This window comes from Poecilia formosa, unplaced genomic scaffold (assembly GCF_000485575.1).
Source record: "Poecilia formosa unplaced genomic scaffold, Poecilia_formosa-5.1.2 Scaffold121, whole genome shotgun sequence".
Classification (NCBI taxonomy): Eukaryota; Metazoa; Chordata; class Actinopteri; order Cyprinodontiformes; family Poeciliidae; genus Poecilia; species Poecilia formosa.
In genome coordinates this window covers 498,046-505,264 of record NW_006800060.1, presented here as the reverse complement: position 1 = coordinate 505,264, position 7,219 = coordinate 498,046, and the positions used below count along the sequence as shown (strand labels likewise).

The 7,219-nt window shown below is 35.7% G+C and overlaps 1 long non-coding RNA gene across 1 annotated transcript; it reads right to left on the bottom strand.

Annotated features, from left to right (window-relative positions):
• Positions 1-1,078: 1,078 nt before the first annotated feature.
• On the bottom strand, positions 1,079-5,829 carry LOC107837181 (uncharacterized). Its single transcript, XR_001663182.1, has 3 exons — positions 5,695-5,829; positions 5,520-5,521; positions 1,079-1,091 (listed from the first exon to the last, which is right to left on the bottom strand). It is a non-coding gene; the product is annotated as an uncharacterized LOC107837181 (long non-coding RNA).
• Between the last annotated feature and the right edge of the window lie 1,390 nt (positions 5,830-7,219).

Below are 7,219 nucleotides of genomic sequence, written 5' to 3'. Positions count from 1 at the left end.
CAAACTTTTTTCTGTGAACAATATCAAACTAGAAAGCATCAAAACTCACCTAAATACACTGAAATCTGACTACATCCAGTAATTTAGACCAAGAAGCATCCTTCCCAATGTTTTTTCATGATTTTCATATTTAAACATAAACGATGAAAATGAACCACATTTATTCTCAGACAATAACCCAACTCGCACACAAAACAGAGAAAATAAAAATAAAAGGATGTGAAAACCTCACTCCAATGTAAATAGTACTTTTCCTCAGTTTTTGTCTCATAAAGATGTAACGTTGGTCTGTGCGGCGAAGCGCATGAAATATGGGGTAATTTCATTCTCACTTCAAAAGAGAACATAGTTGGACGAGCAGATTAACTCCAAAAAGGTCTGATTATTTTTAAGATGATCAAGGTGTGTACAATCACATCAAGTAGTTGCACAAAGGTGTGCTGTGTAATTGTGTAATTGTGGAGCACTTTGGCTCTGATGGAGAACATCGCCAATGGAAGGATTCAGAGGGAGCGTTTGTTCAGAGATCTTATTGATCTGCTGGGAAAAGTTGATGATGGTTTATTAGCGTTTGGATTGCCCAGACTGATCATCCTAGAGCTCTGAGGAAAACTTAAAGAAGGAGCTGTGCTGTGTGGTACCGGTCCAGCTGCAGCCATCCTTGAGTCAAGCCATGCCACTTTATGAATGCGCCTTATGGACATAAAGCATCTTTATTCTGTAAATGTACAACTTATGCACATGATTCCACTATTTAGAATAAACGTCCACTTTCCCCACTCAAATGAGTGGACTGAACGCTCTGATGTTCAAACAGGCATTTGCACTTGGATCTCTTTATTTTCTTTTATTTCTTTTATTTATTATTTGGAGTTTTTCTTTCTTTAAAATGTATTGTTTTTATTTTTGTGAGGTGACCTTATGTGCCCTGAAAGCACCTTTTAAATAAAATTCATAATAATTATTATTATTATAAATACTTGTACTGCTAAAAGCAAGGACTGTTGACATGGTTATAGCTTCACGTGGTGGCAGACGTCCGGTATTTCCACTAATTTACATTAAGATGTTTTTATGGACCAGAAGCTGCGCTGTATTTCCCGCAAATTGGTATGTATAAAGTAAAGGTGCGTCCGCTTTTATACATCTGAATTTTTTTGTGCACCACACTTTTCTAAATTTGTCAGTTCATCAAGTTTTAGTGTGGAAACTGCACATTCTTTGATACGTGAGGCCCCTGATGATTTCATTTTGGACCTGCGAACTTTGTGGGGGGTTTTTTCTTCTGTTGGGCATTTTCCTATGTATGCTTTTGCTTTGCGATTCATTAAATATTTACTGCCTGTTTTCATGGAATTAAACAAGCTGGAGACATCCTCTAATTCAGAAAAAACAGTTTTAAAGAAGCAAAAATAGAAAAAGAAAGAGAAAATGGCACACTGGTTTGAAATCTGTTCTAAACAGAATATTTCCAAACAAACAACACTGCCACAGAAATAGAAATGAAAAGAAAGGTGCAAATGTGACAAGAAAAGATCCTTGTGCTTTAGGAAACTGACTTGTCTGCAAATGACAAAGAAGGCACTGATGAGGCCTCAGCAGTTTGATGTCTAAAAACAGACCAGAACCTTTATTAAACATGAACTCTCAATGCTGTCAGGTGTGGAAATAACTAAACACTTTTCTGAAGAGGAGACGGCTTAAAATAGCTCCTCAGATAAGTGAATAATGTGTCAAGGGCATTTGAAGTTTTTTTTGTTACAGTCACAGTTGTTTATTTTTTTCAATTTTTTATTTCCAATACATTGCTGGCTTACAGTCATGTTGGTGATGTAAATAGAACATATTTATTTTGAAGATAAACCACAAGTACTTTCTTTAAGCTTTTATGTAGGAGTATTCTGATTTTTCTTCCCCAGATTTTAACTGAATTACTTAGCTATAGAGCTTTAAGTAACAAAGTACATTAAAGTCAAAATCAGTGCTACTCAAGTTTATTTTTGTAGCAGATTTCAGCCACACGGAAGCCCAGAGTGCTTTACAAGATAAAAGCTCTATACAGTAACCAATTATGAAATGGCAACAAACATATTTTGTTAAATGCTATCACAAAAATCATCTGGAATAAACACTATCATTTGGTAGTGTTTGTTCAAATAAATTGGTCAGTGTTCAAGATGAGATGTCATTAATCAGGTCATGTTTTTAGTCTTCATATAAAAGACTACAGTATCTGTGTTTCCATTACAAATGTTCACAAAACTTTGTCAATATTTCGACAATGTCAAACATAACTTTGTAATTGTGGTGTTTCCATTCAATAAGAAATTAATTTAAAACACATGTGATAAGTAATTGAAAAGGTCATTAAAAACATTCCATCCTCCCACCACTTCCTGTCATCTTCATCTTTCCAGTAGCAACATCCAGTTGTTGATCATCTGACGTGTGATGTGTAAAGATTTTTTACACTGCAGTTTTGATAAATAAAACAATGTTGATATGGCTGAAAAAAAACAAAAAACACCTCATCCTAGAGCCAAACGTTTTTATCAAAAAATGAGAGTCTCCAATTGGAAATTTACAATTGGAGATTTGGAAATCTCCAATTGCGCAGTTATATGGTTAATGAAAAAGCAGCTAGTGTTTCAGCATTTTTGCATTTATGTGGAAGTTTGTTCCAGATTTGAGATGCATAGAAGCTGAATGCTGCCTTTCCAAGCTTGGTTCTGGTTCTGAGGATGCAGAGCAGACCAGAACCAGAGCCTGAGGGGTCAAGAAGGTTGATACAAAAGCAGATCCTTGAGGTATTCTCGTGTCAAGTCGTTCAGTGATTTATAAACAGTATTTTAAAATTTGCATTCTTGGTTTCTATCTTTCTGGTTTGAAACATGTGGTCTGAATTTTTATTTCTGCATGGAGTTTGCATGTTGAAACTGGGTGGATAGATAGTTCCACCCAGTTTCATTTGACTGGAAAAAGCAAGAAAACACTGAGAATATATTGTATTGTAAACATTTCAATCCTCTTACAGTCAATGTACATGGTGTGGCGAATGGCTGTTCCAAAATAGCCCTATTATACATTTCTTCCTCCATCTACATTTACTAAGCCTGAGGGCAGAAACTGCTTTGTTCTTTTGTTGTTCAGTCAGCTGTAAAATTCTGCCCACGAGATTTCATTATGTGGCCCTTCAAGAGGTCCTGACCACACGAGAGCCAAAATCCTCCATGCCAAAATTAGCACAAAGTCAAGTATATTTAGTAGTGCGAGTCAGTGTGGCGTAAACGAAGAAATTATTCCATGTGTTAAAATTTCCTTCTCTGGACAAGAAACATTACATTGATTCACTAATGTTATAAACTCGTACCTGCTTCATTCTGTCAAGATTGAAGGAGAATTTTAACAACTGCTTTGAAAGTGGCTACATGGCAGATCAGCTGAGGAAGGAAAGTACAGTTTCTATACAAAACCCACACATGGACACAGGGGACAAATTCTAACTCAGAAGGGAAAACCGGAGTTTTGGATCAGTGTACAGTGAAGAAATACTACATAATACAGCAGTGGACAAATATATACACTGGCAACAACAAAAATAGTTTGTTTTTTTCCCATTTAGAAAATGAAAAAAAAGTCCTCTTTAAATTTTTGGATTATTTCTTATTCAACCACAAACCTCTGTTTATGTTATTGGGATTTTATGTGGTAGGCCAACACAGTGGGGCATAATTAGAATTTTGCAGTGAAATGGAAATAAGTGTTTATTAGATTATTTTGTAACAAACAAAGATTTTAAAAATGCATAAAACATTTCTATATTAAGACACTTCTTTTTTTTATGTATTAAACAAACCAACACACCTGCAGATCACAGTACTTCCATCACATATCTTCATAAATCTTTATTGTCTTTGCTGGAGAAAAAGCAAACCAACAGTATGATGCTGCCAACACTGGTCGGTGGCCAGTCAGTCAATGGCAAAAGCTTCAACACACATGTCCAGTGTTCTTTAACTAAAGCTTTACACAACAGCCAAGTAAATTTGTGTTTTAGAATTTATCTGGAAAATTAGGGGAAGACAGTTTTGCTACGGATTTTTAAAGATAGCAAAACTGCTAAAAAAAATTAGCTTCACGATTAGCGAATGAGCGGAGGTGTGTCCATCTCTAGCTGTTATAAACTGGGACTTCTGGTTTCCTTTTTGCCACTTTTTCATTAGACCTCAATTTGTGAAAAGCAAGACAACTAGTCATGGATATTTCGATCTGAGTTGTGGATTTCTGCAGCTTCTACAGAGCTACCATTAGCATCCTGAGTCCTTCTATTATTTTCCTTGCCTATCCTGTCAGATATTTTTTTATATCTTAACCCTGCTTTAAACTTCTCTGCAGCTTCTTGTCTGGACTGGCTGATGTTTTCCTTGGTCTTAATGATGCTGTTTGCTACTAAGACATAGCAACAGTACGTATACTGAGATAAAATGGCACACAATTGGACTATTCACTAACTAGGTGACTTCTCAGGGGATTCTGCCTCACTGGGAAATTATTTATGGGGGTCAAAGTACAGAGAGACAAACAAATGGCCATTTTTCAGCTTTTTTTTGTAAAAATCAAGCTGAAGCCCATATATCATTTTTCTTCTGCCTCACAATTATAACTTGTATTGGAACTGTGAAAAGGTTTAAGTGATACTAATAGTTTTACAATCATCTGTACATGCTGCTGAAGCATTTGTGGACTAATACTAAGATTAGACACCCCTGTCTAATACGTTTAAAGTAACAATGTTCCATTTAGGGAGAGGGTTGGTACAGGCAACCATGGAAGTGCTTATACGACCGAAGCCTGCATCTTATTACTTACTTTGTCATCTATTCTGCATTGTGTAGCATAATCATGTTGTCAGATCAAGGTAGGGTCATTCTGAATAAGCCGCACTTGCTAATACATTTTGTGTTTCAATATTTCAACACCATTGAAACACGTTGTGTCTGAAATGACAGGCAAGGTTAGCCTATTTTTCACCCCAGCGATACAGTAAACAGAAAATCTCTTTTACTGCCTTCCTTGTATGCTGAATTACCTACATGGAGATGGATTGTTATCTAACATGGAACCTGTTGACAGGAAGTTGCTCTGTCTGTTGGCTAGATCTGGATCCCCTTGAGCTCAGCAGTTTTACCTTGAAGTGTGTGTTGTTTTCTTTGCGCTCAAACTTCATTTATAGTTTTTTTTATCTCTGTTCACACTGGAGTCAAATGTGAAAATATATCATGTCTAAACAACTCTGATGAATGTTTTTACAGCAGTCAGTCATTTCTAAAAGCTTCGACACTCCCAACACCTAACACATGCTAGTGAAACCAGCATCTAGCTGCTAATGAGCTGGATTTTAATTGGGCCTAAGTCGTTAAAAAAGTGACTCCTAATACATGGTACTGAGGTCTGACCGAGATGTTTGACTGCGAATCGTTCTTAGAGCTCTGACATCAATAAGTGGCTTTTACAAGTACATCTTAAAAATATGATTATTGTGAATAAGTCTAGTTATATTTACATTCCTTTCAAAATTTGAATTTTATATAGCTTGATTTATTACACATTAAAGGGGCAATATCATGTAAAATCAACTTTTTGAGCTTTATATCATGTTATTCAGTCATCAAAAAAAGTAGAGTGGAGTGCAACCACTCCATGGCAACCATATAGCTGTGTAAAATGCCTGGGTGGACTTAGCTCCGCCTTCGAGGACAAAGCACCTCCTCAGAGCTGAAGTTTCCAAACTTCCACCTCATATAGCAGCCCTCCAACTCTTCCTCTCAGCTCCTTCAGACTAGCCAGCTAGCAAACACCTGGTGGAACTTTGGATCAACTGAGCTCATTATAGCTGGTGCTTCTCAGTGCTCCTGGTAAAAATGTTGCTAAAGACTTAATAGAGGAGCCATGTAGTGATGCTTTCCAGAAAGAGCAGGAGTTCTTAAAGAGAAAGAAGCCCAATTTCAAGACGTTAAATTATGAAGTCAAATTTCGTGTGAATCATATTTGATTTATATAGAATTTTTATAACTACAGGTAACATAGTTACTTGTGCTATAAAATGAAACTATGTGCCTCCGTGTCAAGCTGCATTAAGAACACAGGAATTAACATACTGACATTTTTGATTAAAATATATTTTTATATTGATCATATGTATTATAATTAGAGACACTGAGTGATGAGATTTTGATGTCTGCATCTCACAACCATCAAAATGATGGAAAAAAATAAAGGCTTGAAATATTTACTCAGTGTGGTGAATCCGTGATGTACGAGTTTCCCTTTCTGATATGAGTAACAACAAATATAGAACTATTTTATAATATTAAAATTTTTTAGATTTATTTGTATGTAAATCATCACAGTCGTGACTCATGCAGTCTAAGGGAAAAACAACTAAATCCAAATAGCTTCAAGCTATTTCAGCCCAGCCAAAAACTGTCCAGGTTTGTGTCTCCTGATAGTCGTGTTTATTTCCATGTCTGAACCAGAAAAAGATTTTTAAAAAGTCTGACAGACAAATCGAGTACAAGGGAGCCAATTTCTGCTGAAGAGCTTTGACATGATGTTTGGAATGCCAAACTCTGGCCTCCTGTGCAACGTTATGCTCACCAAAAACTAAAGTAGTGAATAATTAAATTTACTTATTTATCCTCTGAAAAGAAGTAAGATATTAGGGGTTGAATTTTAGTGCAGTAGTTTGGAGACTTAATCTGGCACCCTGTGAGGGGGTTTAAAAAACTCCCAGGTGTAACCTCAGTCTACCTGCCTTTCACTCCAGTGAAAAACCCTATCAGTAACAAAAACTGCAATTCAAAAAAATTTTTTAAAAGTAATTTCGGTTAGATTTAGCAGTTTCTGCTCCAATTCTGACCAGCATTCTATTTCTCCATCAACTGTGTCAAGAGACTATCTTATTTTGTAACAGAGGTCATTTCAAGTGATCGCTTAATCCCCGTTTGTTTTTTTTAATTTTTTTACAGCTTATCAGAAAATGGTTTATTAGTTGGTGTTTAACCAACTGGTGTGATAGGCTGGAAAACTATTATATCTCCAGATATTGTTATTCATATTGTTTCATTTATGCCTAAAAACAAAGTAGATAAAGTAAGAAAATTATTAGAAAAAATATTTTCCATGTTGCATTCATAATTGTTATTTAGGAAAGTTTAAA